Source organism: Chrysochloris asiatica, unplaced genomic scaffold, assembly GCF_000296735.1.
Source record: "Chrysochloris asiatica unplaced genomic scaffold, ChrAsi1.0 scaffold00156, whole genome shotgun sequence".
Taxonomy (NCBI): domain Eukaryota; kingdom Metazoa; phylum Chordata; class Mammalia; order Afrosoricida; family Chrysochloridae; genus Chrysochloris; species Chrysochloris asiatica.
Genome location: NW_006408674.1, coordinates 7,590,803 through 7,606,431, shown reverse-complemented (window position 1 = coordinate 7,606,431; position 15,629 = coordinate 7,590,803). Strand labels below are relative to the sequence as shown.

Genomic DNA, 15,629 nt, shown 5'->3' with positions numbered 1-15,629 from the left:
CAGCAGAACAAAACAATGTCCAATCCTGGGCCAACCTCACTACTGCCGCCACACTTGACGCCATCAATGATGTCACCTGGCTGATCCATCTCGTTGGGGGTCTTCCTCTTTTTCTCTGACCCTCACCTTACCCAGCATGACATCCTTCTCCAGTGACTGTTCTCTCCGGACAATGTGTCCAATTGTAGTAGGTTACTCTTTTTTTTCTTTTCTTCCTCTATCATGTTCTGATCATCCAGCCATTGATGACAAGTCAAATGGATACTATCTGCAAGTGTGGGTGTTCTTGTGCATCTCCCTCATTTCATATCAGCTGGATGCTTCCCACTCCACTTTAGTCCCCTGGAGCCATGTCTCTGCCCCTGGGCCCCAGGTCTCATCATACTGCTGGTTAACCAGGTCTCAATCCGGGTTAACATGAGTCTATTGAATGTAGTCGAAATTAGATTACAACTTCATTACTGGTTTTCCCCCAATTCCCCTTATCAGTGACCAACGTGGTCAGCAACAGGACTACATGCCTGCTCCAGTAGTCCACTTAAGTTTCAGTCTTGGAAGGGGTTTGATTTGCTCTCAACATTTTAAAAAGGTCTTTTACAGCAGATTTGCCAAATGCAATACATCCTGTGATTTCTTGACTGCTACTTCCATGAGTGTTGATGGCTGATCCCAGAAGAATGAAGTCCTTGACAACTTCAATCTTTTCTCCATTGATAAGAATATTGTTTATTGGTCTAGTGGTGAGGATTTTTGTTTTCTTTACATTGAGATGCAATCCATACCTAAGGCTGTGGTCTTTGATCTTCACCAGTCAGTATTTTAAGTCCTCTTCACTTTCAGCAAGCAGTATCACAGATTTGATCTGCATATCACAGATTGTTAATGAGTCTTCCTCCAATCCTGATGCCATGTTTTTCTTCATAGAACCCAGCTTCTCGAATTATTTGCTCAGTATACAGGTTGAGTAAGTATAGTTGAAGACTACAACCCTGTTGCACACCTTTCTTAATTTTAAACCATACAGTGTTCCCATGTTCAGTTCGAACTGCCTCTTGGTTCACATGAGGATTCCTCATGAGCACAATTAAGTGTACCGGAATACTCATATTTCACAATATTGTCCATAGCTTGTCATGATCCACACCATCAAAGGCCTTTGCATAGTCAATAAGCACAGATAAACATCTTTCTGGTTGGTATTCTCTGCTTTTAGCCAAGATCCAATGAAAATCAATAATGATTTCTCTCATTTCACGGCCTCTTCTGAACCCAGCTTAAACCTCTAGAAATTCTGTTAATGTATGCTTGCAGTGACTTCTGTATTACCTTTAATACAACTTTACATGCATGGGATATCAAAGATACTGTCTGATGATTTCCTCATTCTGTTAGGTCACCTCTCTTTGGAATGGGCACAATAAGAAATCTCTTTCAATCAGTTAGCCAAACAGTTGTCTTCCAAATTTCTTGGCATAGAAGAGTGAGTACTTCCAGTGCTGCCTCACTTTCTTGAAAGATTTCAATTTTTATTCCATCAATTCCAGATGCCTTGGTTCTTTGCCAATTCCTTCAATGCACCTTGGACTTCTTCCTTCAGTATCACTGGCTCTTGATCATATGCTACCTCTTGAAATGGTTGAAAATAAACCATTTTCTATTGGTACAGTGACTCTGTGTATTGCTTCCAGTTTCTTTTGATCCTTTCTGCATCATTCAAAAATTTGCCTTCAATAACCAAAGTCGATGCTTGAATTATTTACTTCAGTTCCCACAGCTTGAGAAATGCTGACCATGCTCTTCCCTTTTGGTTTTCTGATTCCAGATCTTTGCACATTTTGTTGTAATATCTGGCTTTATCTTCTCGAGCTGACCTTTGAAATTTTCTGCTCAGCTCTTGTACCCCGGTCATTTCTTTCATTTGCTTTATAGCATCTCTACGCTGGAAAGCAAGTTTCAGTGTCTCTTCTGACATTCATTTTGATCTTTTCTTTCTTGTCTTAACGATTTTTTGCTTTCTTCCTGTAGCATGTTCTTGATGTTATCCCACAACTCTTCTGGTTTTTGGTCTTAAGTGTTTATCAAAACTGTTCTTCAGATGATCTCTAAATTCAGGTGGGATATATATAAAGTCATATTTTGGCTCTCTTGGACTGTTTTCATTTTCTTCAGCTTCAGTCTGAATTTGCATATGAGCAATTGATGGTCTGTTCCACAATCTGCCCCTTGGCCTTGTTTTGGCTGGTGATATGGAGCTTTTCACTGTCTCTTTCCACAGATGTAGTCAATTTGATTTCTGTGTATTCCATCTGGTGAGGTCTATATGTATAGTCATCTCTTATGCTGTCTAACGAAGGTATCTGAAATGAACAAATCATTGATTTTGCAGAATTCTATCATGCAATCTCCAGCATCATTTCTATCACCAAGGCCAAATTTTCCTACCACTGATCCTTCCTCTTTGTTTCCAACCTTTGCATTCCAATCACCAGTAATGATTGATACATCTTGATTGCATGTTTGATCATTTCAGACTGAAGAAGTTGGTAGAATTCTTCTATTTCATCCTCATTGGCTTTAGTGATTGGTGCGTAAATTTGAATAATAGTGGTAGTAACTGGTCTTCCCTGTAGGCGCATGGATATTATCCTATCAGACAGCATTGTACCTTATGACTGATCTGGATATGTTCTTTTTGACAATGAATGCAACACCATTCTTCTTTAATCTGTCAATACCAGCATAGTAAACCATGTGGTTGTCAGATTCAAATTGGCCAATACCAGTCCATTTCAGCTCACTAATGCCTAAGATAATGATATTTATGCATTCTTTTTTTTTGACAATTTCCAGATTCCTAGATTCATACTTCGTATATTCCATATTTCGATTAATGGACGTTTACAGCTATTTCTCTTCATTTTGAGTTGTGCCCCATTAGCCAATGAAGGCCCCAAGGGCTTTACTCCCACAGGCTTTACTCCATTGGTGTCAACACAGTAAACTCTACTTTGAGGAGGGAGCTCTTTCCCAGTCACATTTTGAGTGCCTTCCAACATGAAGGGCTTATTTTCCAGCACTGTATGTGACAGTGACTCAATATTCAGAAGCAGTTAGTCTCTCCTTCATCCTAGGTTGTCTTCATCTGGAAGCTCATCTGAAACCCCTCCACCATGGGTGACCCTATTTAAAATACCCATGGCACAGCTTCCAGAATCATAGCAACTCACAAGCCACCACAGTACAAAAAACTGACAAACAAGTAGTGGTCTATTGTTGTTAGGTGCCCTCGCGTCATTTTAAAAGATTAGCGACCTTAAACAATATAATGAAACCCTGTTTGGTCTCTTTCATCCCTCACACTGCTATATTGAGCCTCATATCACATTGTTGCGGCCTCTGTGTCAATCTATCTCCTTAAAGTTTTTTTTTGTTTTGTTTTGCTGACCCCTCTAACTTTACTAAGCATGATGTCTTCCCTCTCTATGGATTGGTCTCTCCTGAGAAGTTCACAGGATGAGACAAAGACTTGCCATCCTTGTTTCTAAGGAGCATTCCAGCTACTGGTTTTTAAAGACAGATTTGTTCATTCTTCTGGCAGCATGTGGTATATCTAATATTTTTCACCAAGACCTTAATTCAAATGCATTAATTCTTCTTTGGTCATCCTTATCCATTGTCCAACTTTTATATGCATCTGAAGTGACTGAAAATACCATGATTTGGGTCAAGAGTATCTTAGTCCTCAAACTGATACCTTAATATTTTAAAAAAGTCTTTTGTAGATGTTCCCAATTTAACACATCATTTGATTTCTTGACTGTTGCTTCCCTGGGCATTGACTGTAAATCCAAATAAAATTAAATCCTTGATAATTTCAATACTTTCTTCACTTATCATAATGTTGTTTATTGGTTCAGCTGTGAAGATTTTTGGCTTTCTTTATACTGAGTTGTAATCCACACATAAGCTTGTATTCTTTTATCTTCATCAATAGTGTTTCAAGTCCTCTTCACTTTCAGCAAATTAGGTTGTGCCATCTGTATATCTCAGGTTTATGACGCTTTCTCCACTCCTGATCCCCATGTTTTTATTCATCTAATCTAGCTTCTCAGATTTTTTGCTCAGCACATAGACTGAATACATATAATTAAAGAGTACTACCCTGAAGCACAAGGAGCTAGGGTAGCATAGTGGTTACAAATTGGGCTGCAAACCTCACAGTCAGCAGTTCGAAACTACCAGCTGCTCCACGGGAGAAAGATGAGGCTTTCTGCTCCCATAAAGATTTATAACCTCGGAAACCCTGTACAGGAATGCTATGAGTCGGAACCGACTCCACGGCACATAACAACAACCCTGAAGCACGTCTCTCCTGATTTTAAATACTGTAATATCCCTGAGTTCTGTTCCAAAAACTGCTTCTTGATCAGTTCTACATGAAGACAATTAAGTATTCTGTAATAACCATTCTTTGCAATGTAATTCAGTTTATGATGATGGACAAAGTTGAATGCCTTTGCATAGTCAATAATAATTTTTTTAAAAATAAACATATTTCTGGTATTCTCTGCTTTCAGCAATATCCATTTGACCTCAGCAATGCTATCTATCATTCCACATCCTCTTCTGAATCCAGCTTGAATTTCTGGCAGTTCCCTGTTGATGTATTAAATTTTACTTGCATGTGATATTAATGATATCATTAGATAATTTCTGTATTCCATAGGGTCACCTTTCTTTGAAATGGGCAAAAATATGAATCTCTTCCAGTTAACTGATCAAGTAGTGTGTTCCAGATTTCTTGACGAAGACAAGAAGCAAGCGTCCCCCTCCTCCCTGCCTGGAGTCTTGTTTTTTACCTTAAGAGCAGCTTGGACTTCTTCAATATCATAATTTCTTGATCATAAACTACCTCCTGAAATGATTCAAAGTCGACCAATTATTTTTACTTTTATTACATGTTTTAATGTGAATTATGTGATAGTTTACATGGGAGAACATTAGCTTTACATTCATCCTGTCGTATATCATTCCACTGCCATGGTTACAATCCCCTCCATGCATCATCAACCAACCAAAGGGCATATCCCGCAAGCTTGCCCTCCCAACCCCACCCCCAATCCTCAGCACACAGCCCCTCTCCCTTTCTGGGTCTAGAGTCCATAGCTGCTCCATCTCTCAACATTCTCTCTGCCTCCATCTCTGGCGTCACTGTTTCTCTGGGTAGTGTACCCCAATTCGCTCTTCTCCCTTGATGGTCCCAGGGACCTCCGCTCCTGGACTGCAAAGTCAATCACCCTCTCCTTCTGCTACAAAACGTGTATCTTTACATTTTCAACCCTCACAATCCATCCTGATAGCAATTACTCACTGTTGTACCACAGGGGTGCTATCCCCATCTCCTTTCATCAGCCTGCCTAGACAGATTGGATTCTACTCAGTGGAGATTCTACCTTTTTCTGTGCCCTCTGGATCTAGGCTCCTTCTTGAAAGCTTATAAGCCAGTCACTTCTTGCCTTTGTAACTCCCCCATTTTGGGTAGCCAATGTCCAAGTTGCCCATCCCTGTATATCCTGTGTATCTAAGGGGTGGGAATTATCCTGGCTGTAAAGATTTGTTCCCTCTTTTAAGCTACTGCATCCATAGGTGTAGGTCAAGTTCATCAAATTGTATCAGATTACTCTTATTTTTTTTCCTTTTATTTCTTCTTCTAGTTGAGTTCTGATCATCCAGCTGTTGAAGCCAAGTCAAGTGGGTATTATCTGCAAGTGTGGGTGTTGTTGTGCATATGCCCTCACTTCTTATCAGCTGGACGCTTCACTCTCCACTCTAATCCTCTGTGGCTATGTCACTGACTCTGGGCCCAGGTGTCCCCAGGTCTTGCCATACTGCTGGCCAACCAGGTCTCCAGCCGGGTTCACAGGAGTCTGTTGAACATGGTAGGACTTAGCTCATAGCTTCATTGCTGTTTTTCCCTCACTTCCCTTTATCAGTGACCAATGTGGTCACCAGTCAGAGTGCATGTCTGCTCGTGTATTTCCACTGAGTCTTAGTCTTGGAAGGGGGTTTGCCCTGAGGGGACCCAACCACTTGCCTTGATGTCTCCTGGGCGAGCAAATTGCTTTTTCTTGTAGTAGTCAGACTGTCATTATTGTTTTGTATTTTTCCTGTCGGTCTTTCTTTCAAGAAATATCTTTTGTTCTTCTAGAGGCTCTAGGCTGGTCTGCTTGCCCTTTCAAGTAGAAATTTCCCACCTCAGAAGATTCTGGATGGGGTTCAGGATTCTACCTATGGTCTTATGCAATGCAGAGGCTCCACAGGAAGCCTCCTTCACTGGGCAAGTTATAGCCACATTTTAGGTATTCCAATCAGTTATAAGCAGAATACGGACTTACAAGCTCTCTGGTTATTCCTTTCTCTCCCAGTCAAGTGTCTATCTTATAATGTATGCAAGGGAAACCAAGATTCAAAAGACAGCCAAGCATCTTAACATTATTTTCCCTCTTTTACCCATTCCAATCATGTCTCAATCCCTGTTGTTCCAAGGTTGTGCTTACATCATTATTTACCTCTGTCCTATTTAGCCTGTGCAAACCTGCATAACTGTTCTCCCATCTGCCTCATTCTTCCTTTCCCCTCCCCCTTCTAGTGTACTACTACCACCCCCACCCCCCGCAGCACCCAAACTATTCTGTGTCTATTCCCTACCCTGTGCTCCACCTTCCCCTTCCTCCCCGTCACCCCATCACCCACATCCTGGTAACCAGCAAAGAATACCCCCCCCCTCCTTTTAATATGGGTTCTTTTTCTTAGTCTTTCACAATAGTGGTCTTATGCAGCATTTCTCCTTTTATGACTAATTTCACTCAACATAATGTCCTCAAGATTCATCCATGTTATGTGGTCGCTTACATCTTCCTTTGTCTCTCATACTTTGGATATATTGTCAGGAGGGGCCAGTCACTGGAGAAGGATATCATGTTTGGTAAGGTAGAGGGTCAGAGAAAAAGTGGAAGAACCCCAGCGAGATGGACTGGCCAAGTGGCAGCATCAAGGGCTCAAGCGTGGTAACAATAGTGAGGTTGGCCCAGGGTCGGGTAGTGTTTCACACTGCTGTGCATAAGGTCACCATGAGTTGGTACCGACTCGATGGCACCTAACAACAACACAGCTTCCTTGTTCTTCAAGGTAGCATAATAATCCATTGTGTGTATACACCACAATTTGTTTATCCATTCTTCAGTTGATGGGCACTTAGGCTGTCTCCATCTTTTTGCTATTGTAAACAGAGCTGCTATGAACATTGATGTGTATATATATATACTCGTGTTAGGGCTCATATTTCTTGAGGGTAAATACCAAGTAGAGGAATTCCTGGTTCACAAGGTAGTTCTATTCCCAACCTTCTGAGGAAGCGCTATATTGCTTTCCAGAGAGGTTGGACCATTTTGCAATCCCACCAACAGTGCAGGAGGGTTCCAGTCTCTCTACAGCCTCTCCAGCATTTATTGTCCTCTACTTTTTTGATCTGTGCTGTTATTGCTGGTATGAGATGATATCTCATTATTGTTTTGATTTGCATCTCTCGAATGACTAGTGATCGTGAGCATTTCTTCTTATGTTTGTTAGCTGCCTTGATCTCCTCCTTGGTGAAGTGTCTATTCATGTCGACCAATTCTTGATACAGAGATTCTGTATTCTTTTTATCTTCTTTTGATGCTTCTGGCTTCATTCAATGTTTTGCCCATTGTTGTAAAGTGTCACTGAGTCAGTTCTAATTCATAGCAACCCTGTATACAGTTTCGGAGGATCTGCTAGTGAGTTTGAACCTCTGACAATGTGGTTCAAACTGACCTTGTGGTCCAGTGCTTTACCCTACAGAGGCCACATCAAGACACCACAGAATTCATAAAATCCGTCACTATTGCAACCTGTGTTTGCATTTTTTTCTTCAGTTTCTTCCAACTTGAGTATTGCTGACTGTGCTGTTCCCTTTCAGTTTTCTTACTTCAGGTCTTTGATATTTTATTATAATAATTCACTTTGTCTTCTCAAACTGCCCATTGAAGTATTCTGTTCCACTTTTTATGTCATCATCTTTTCCACTTGCTTTAGCTTCTCTAAATTCAAGAGCAAAGTTTCAGAGTCTTCTAACTTCCATTTTGGTCTTTTCTTCTTACTGACCGTTTACTTTCATGTATGATGTTGTTGATGTCATCCCACAATCTCCTTTGATCTTTAGTCATTAGACATGTATCAGATCTATTCTTGAGATGCTCTCTAAGTCAGGTGGGATAAACTCAAAGTTATATTTTGGTTCTCACAGACTTGTTTTAATTTTCTTAGCTTCAACTTGAACCGGCATATGAGCGATTGAGTCCACTGTTGGCCTCAGATCTTGTTTTGACTGATGATATTGAGCTTCACCATTGTCTTTTTCCATAGATGTAGTCAATGTGATTTCTATTTATTCCCTCTGGTGCAGTCCCGGTTTATGTTGTTAAAATGAGTAAGTCTTGCAAAATTTTATCAAGCAATCTCCACATTGTTTCTTTCACCAATGCCAAAACTTTCAACTTGTTCGTTTCCAACTTTTGCATTCCAATCACTAGTAAATATCAGTGCTTCTTGATTGCATGTTTGATCAATTTCAGACTGCAGAAGTTGTTTTTTTTGTTGCTGTTGTTAGTTGCCATCGAGTCGGTACCAACTCATAGTGACCTTATACACAGCAGAACGAAACACTGCCAGATCCTGGGCCAACCTCACTACTGTTGCCACGCCTGAGTCCATCGATGCTGCCACTTGGCCAATCCATCTCATTGGGGGTCTTCCTCTTTTTCTCTAACCCTCCACCTTACCAAACATGATATCCTTCTCCAGCGACTGGTCCCTCCTGACAATATGTCTGAAGTATGAGAGATGAAGTTTGGCCATCTTGGCCTCTAAGGAGAACTCTGGTTGCACTGTAGATATCTTTACTTTCTTCACCATTGGCTTTAGTGGTTGGTATGTAAATTAGGCAGTCAATTCTGCTGCACAGGACCACTTTAAACTGCTCAAGAGCAAAGATGTCAGTTTGAGGACTAAGGTGCGCCTCACCGGTATTTTTAATAGCCTCATATGTTTGTGAAAGTTGGACAGTGAATAAAGAGTACCACAGAAAAATTGATGTATTTGAGTTATTGTGCTAGATAAGAATATTAAAAGTATAATGGACTACCGGAAGAACAGACAAATCTGTATTGAAAGAAGTACAGCCAGAATGCTTCTTAGAAGCCTGGGTGGCGACCCTTTGTCTCTCATACTTTGGACACATTATCAGGAGGGGCCAGTTCCTGGAGAAGGACATCATGACTGGTAAACTGGAGGGTGAGCAAAAAAAGGATGACTCCAACAAGATGGACTGGCCCAGTGGCAGCAGCAGTGAGCTCAAACATAATGACTGTGAGGATGGCGCAGGACTGGGCAGTGTTTTATTCTGCTGTATGTAAAGTCGCTATGAGGTAGAACTGACTCAAGGGCACCTAACAACAGCAATAATATAAATTTGACAGATAGTCATGTTAACTGTTCCTTTAGGTGTATGGCATAGTCAATAAAGCACAGGTAAACATCTTTCTGGTATTCTCTGCTTTCAGCCCAGATCCACTGGACATCAGCAATGATATCCCTCGTTAAACATCCTCTTCTGAATCTGGCTTGAACCTCTGAAAGTTCTCTGTCAATGTATGCTTGTAGCCATTTCTGTATTACCTTTAGTAAAACTTTACTCACATGGGATATCAAAGACTCCACGGCACATAATAACATCAAAAACAAAAAGAAGAAGGACAAAACTAGAAAGAGACTCAACACGGACACCGAAGACAAAATAACACAACCAACTTGACTTCATACACATATACTAAGCACTCAACCCAACAACAGCACAATATACATTCTTTTCCAGTGCACATGTAACAATCTCTGGAACAGACCATATTTTAGGCCACAAAGCAAACCTCAATAAATTTGAAAACATCAAAATACTATTAAGCATCTTTTTAGCTCACAATGCTATACAATCGAAATCAAGAAGATCAAGAGCAAAAAAATCAAGTACATGGAAATTAGCACCCTGCTTGAAAGATGCTAGATAGATAAAATAAATAAAAACTATATTTAAAAATTTCACTGAATCAAATAAGAACGAAAATCTTTAGGACACAGAAAAAGCCCTATTCAAAGGGCAATTTATAGCAACAGATGCCCAAATCCAAAAAGAAGAAAAAACCAAAATCAACACTTAACCCAACATCGCCAAAACTAGAAAAAGAACAGAAAAGTAAGTCTACTGCCACCAGAAGAAAAATAATAAAGGCTAAAATAGAAATAAATGAAATAGGAAAACAGAAAGCAATAGAAAGAACCAACAAAACAAGAAGTTGGTTCTTTGAAAGGATTCGTAAAATTGACAAACCACTGGCAAATCTAACAAAAGAAGGAGAAATACAAATAACATAGATAAGAAATTATATGTGACATCACAACAGAACCAACAGAAATAAAAAGGATAATAACAAAATACTATGAACTGTACACCAATGAATTTGAAAATCTAGAAGCAATGGACAAATTTCTAGAAATACATGACTTACCTAAACTAACAGATTGAAATAGAAAACTTGAACATGCCTGTTAACAATAAATTAATCAAGTCATTTAAAAACTCCCAACTAAATGAAGTTCAGGTCCAGATGGTTTCCCTGGTAAATTCTATCAAGCATTCTGATAACTGACACCAATTCTACTCAAACTATTCCATAATTTAGAAAAGCACGGAAAACTTCAGAATTCATTTTATGAAGCAAGCCTAACTCTGATACCAAAAGCAAGCAAAGACATCACTAAAAAGGAAAATTATAGACCAATATCCCTCATGAACACAGATGCAAAAAAATGCTCAAAAAAACCCTAGCAAATAGAAACAATATGTTAATAAATAATACATAATAATCAAGTGGGATTCATACCAGGTATGCAGGGATGGTTCAATATTATAAAAATAATCAACTCAATCGACCACATAAATAAAATAAGGGGGGGCAGCACATGATTACAAAATAGGCATTTGATAAAATCCAAGTCACTCCTGATAAAAACAATAGGTTCTGGAAGGGAAATTCCCCAATATAATTAAAGGCATATATACAAAGGAGTCCTGGTGTGGCACTGTGGGTTAATGCGCCAGACTGCAAAGACGTTTGAACTGCAAGGTCGGCGGTTTAAGCTCACCAGCTGCCCCTCAGAAATCCTTTAAGGGTCACTATGTGTCAGAACCGACTTGACGGCACTTCACAACACCATATAAAACCCAAAGCCAACACCACTCTCAATGGTGAGAAACTGAGCCATTCTCCTTGCAAAAAGGAACTAGACACGAATGCCATTCATCACCATTCCTAGTCAATAGTGTGCTGGAAGTCTTAGACAGAGCTGTAAGACAAGAAAGGGAAGTTAAAGGCATACGAATTGGCAAAGAAGAAGGAAAACTCTATTTGCAGACAATATGATCCTATACTTATAAAATCCCAAAGACTCAATAAGAAAATTATTAGAACTCATCCATAGATTTGGCAGCATCAGGGTACAAGAGCAACATAGAAAAATCAGTTAGATTCCTTTACTCTAATAAAGAGAACACTGAAAAGGAAATCAGGAAAACAGTATCATTTACACTAGCCACCCAAAAGATTAAATACTTGGGACTACATCTAACCAGAGAAACAAAAAACTAACACAAAGAAAGCACTACTACAGGAAACCAAGAGAGATCTGCAGAAATGGAGGAATACCATGCTCATGGATAGAAAGAACACATTGTAAAAATGCCAACACTACCTACCTAAAGCAATCAATCTATAGTTATAATGGAATCCCAATCCATATTCCAATATCACTCCTTTAAAGAGATGGAAAAACTAATCACTACCTTTATATGGATAGTACAGAAAGAGATACCCGGATAAGAAAAGCATCATTTAAAAAAGAACAAAGTAGCTCTTTTCTGGTTGCTGCGGCATTAGCCATCATGTGCAGCAAAGTCTCACATGACACCCTCTATGAGGCGGTGCGGGAAGTCCTGCACAGGAACCAGCGCAAGCACCGAAGTTTTTGGAGACGGTGGAGCTGCAGATCAGCTTGAAGAACTATGACCCTCAGAAGGATAAACATTTCTCGGGCACTGTCAGCCTGAAGTCAACCCCCCGCCCCAAGTTCTCGGTGTGTGTCCTTGGGGACCAGCAGCACTGTGATGAAGCAAAGGCTGTGGAGATCCCTCACATACATGGACACTGAGGCTCTCAAGAAACTCAACAAGAATAAGAAGCTGGTCAGTAAGCTGGCCAAGAAGTATGATGCCTTTTTGGCCTCTGAGTCCCTGATCAAGCAAATCCCAAGGATCCTGGGACCAGGACTGAATAAGGCTGGCAAATTTCCTTCCCTGCTTACCCATAATGAGAACATGGTGGCTAAAGTTGATGGGTGAAGTCCACCATCAAGTTCCAGATGAAGATGGTGCTTGCTGTGTCTGGCACTGGCTGTTGGCCATGTGAAGATGACAGATGATAAGCTAGTTTACAACATCCACTTGGCTGTCAACTTTCCGGTTTCACTAATAAAGAAGAATTGGCAGAATGTCTGGGCTTTGTACATCAACAGCACCATGGGCAAACCCCAGCATCTGTACTAAGACACAACTCAATAAACCTTATTGTTAACTAAAAAACAAAAGAACAAACTCAATGATCTCAATGCCTACTACACAGTCACAGTAGTCAAAACAGCCTGGTACTTATATAATAAACAACTCAGAGATCAAGGGAACAGAACTGAGCACCCAGAATTAAATGTATGCACCTAAAGTCAGTTGATCTTCGACCAAAGGCCAAAATGCATAAAATGTGGAAGAAATAGCCTCTTCAACAAATGGTGATGGCAAAATTGGAAACCTATTTGCAGAAAAATATAACAAGACCCATATATCATAACACATATAAAAACAAACTCAATGTGGACTAAAGGCCTATAATATGTAAAGCCTAGAACTATAAAGATTATCAATACAAAATACGAAGAAATTTAGGGGCTCTGATATATGGCATAAATACATTATCAAATGTAACTGAGAACACACAAACAGAAGACAAAATAGATGACTGGATCCTTCCCAAAATTAGACATTTATGTACATCAAAGGATTTCACCAAGAGTAAAAAAAGAACCCAAAGACTAATAAAAATGTTTGGCAGCAACATATCAAACAAAGGACTATTCTCCAAAAATTATACAACACATCAATGCCTAACAACAAGATGACAAATAATCCAGCTAAAAAATGAGCTGAGGACAAGAACTTCACCAAAGAAGACTTTCAGGCGGCCAAAAAACATACAAAGAAATGCTCATCATCCTTAGCCATCAGAGATGTAATCAATATAATGAGACATCATCTTATTCCAGCATTAATAGCAAAGTTAGGTAAGACAAAATAACAACAAAGAAAACCAGAAATGCTGGCAAAGGTGTGGAGAGATGGAGACGGTCCTACACTGCTGGTGGTACTATAAAATATGCAACCACTGTGGAAAACAGTATGCTGCCTTCTCAAAAGTTGGAAATAGAAATACCACTGTTGTTGAGTGTTGTCAAGTTGGTTCGGACGCATAGAGAGCTTGTATAGGGTTTCTAAGGAGCAGCTGGTAGATTTGAACTGCCAACCTTGTAGTTCAAACCAACCTTGCGATCCAGTGCTTATCCTACTGTGCCACACATGACTCCAGAAATACTGTATGACCCAGAAATCTTAGTATAAATCCTCAAGAAGAGCTGTAGCACTAATAGATATATGTACACCCATGTTCACTGTAGAACTATTCACAATCTACCAGTTGCTCTGAGGGAGAAAGATGAGGCTTTCTGCTCCTGTTAAGATTTACAACCTCAGAAACCTTATCTATACAGGGTTGCTATGGGTCGGAACCAACTCAGTGGCGCACACCACCACCACCACCACCACCCCATGAATAATTCCTTCCACTACCCTAGATATGACAGAATGTTTCTTTTATCAATAAAACTTTTTTTTTTATTTTAACAGCAGTGGTCTCATATACTATTTGTCCTTTTGTGATTGCCACTGAGTTATTCCCGACTCATAGCACCTGTATTGGGTTTCTGAGGAGCGGTTGGTGGGTTTGTACAGCAGTCCAGTGCTTATCCAACAGTGCCACACCAGGATTCAAGCTAGAGGGTATACACATTAACTTAGGTGATGGGAAAGGCAATATACAACAAAAGGGAGGTTGGTAGAGGAAAGAAAAAGCTAGCAGGAGACACAGGGGGAAGGGAAGAATTAAATAAAAGTAAATTATGGTACATGGAGAGGACAACAATCATTTTAATGATACAAAGCATAAGATGTGTTGAATATAAAACTGATGTGACAGGTAAGACGGAGGAATTCGCACTGACCACCTAAGGCAGGCAGCGTCCCCTAAACAAATAATAAATAAGGGGGAAACGGAGGTAGACCGTGCAGACCCGGCCAGGAGTTCAAGACCCTGTGGGCCCAAGCGTTGCAGACCATCCAAACCATAGTCTCTGAGGATCAGACTTTAGCCACCTAGCAGACATAGTAAACTGTCCCTCATCTGATTATTCAAGTATGCTTGTTAGTAATCGCATACATGAGCCCTGGATATCCACAGATAAATGTAAAAAAACCTTCCCTAAAAGCCGAGACTGTAAATTCCAAAAAGGCAAAGTTGTCCCCCCCACCCCACTCCCAAAAAAGGAGAAAAGCCAAAGAGGATAGAGAGAAACACTGTTGACTTGATGATGTATGGAGGGGATTGTAATCAATGTAATGAAACAAGTCATATGAATGGCTGAATGTGAAACTGATGATGTGCCCTGTAAACTTTCACTCAATCCACAATAAAAATCTTAAAAAAAAAACAAACCCTGATGATCTGTTCCATAAAATCTCCACTCAATTAACCATAACTTAAAAAAAAGAAAAGACAGAAAACATATACCCAGGTTTCCTTCCTCATTAATTAATTTGCTGACCTGGACAATCGAGTTCTTGCTGGTGGAACCCAGGGAAGATGCGTTCTGCTGTAGGATAATTATCCCTGCTTCACCACTCAAAAACAAGAGTTCACCACACTCTGAGATAACAAACTCAGTTTAAGGGTGGACGGAGGGCTGACCCCACAGTAGTGACTAGGTATGTGTGAAGGGCTCAAAACGTAAATTACCTTAGCAGCAACCTTTCCTATAATCCCTTGAAGTCCCTTATAAATGAAGGACTGCTTTCTCAGAGGCCCAGAAAAGCATTGTGAGGCAAGGTGGGCAGATACCATTCTGTCCTACAGTTGGAAAAACTGGTTTCTTCATCCTAACTGTTCAAGGTCAAGCTTAGAACCAAATTTCTTCAAGGCACAATTAGGATGTACCTCTGTACCTCTTAGGATGTGTGCCCTGAAAAAGGTCTGAAAAGGCTGAGAAGTCTATAGTTTGAGCAGACTTGGCCAGAAAGCAATGTTGATACCCTCTCTAGAAGGCCTGGCATTTTACCATTA

At 40.1% G+C, this 15,629-nt stretch overlaps 1 protein-coding gene and 1 pseudogene across 3 annotated transcripts in view; one reads left to right on the top strand and one right to left on the bottom strand.

The window, feature by feature from the left end:
* CPEB1 (cytoplasmic polyadenylation element binding protein 1) overlaps window positions 1-15,629 on the bottom strand; it is a 126,693-nt gene that overhangs the window by 79,680 nt on the left and 31,384 nt on the right. The window lies entirely within an intron of this gene.
* LOC102829108 lies at window positions 12,074-12,733 on the top strand (annotated as a pseudogene).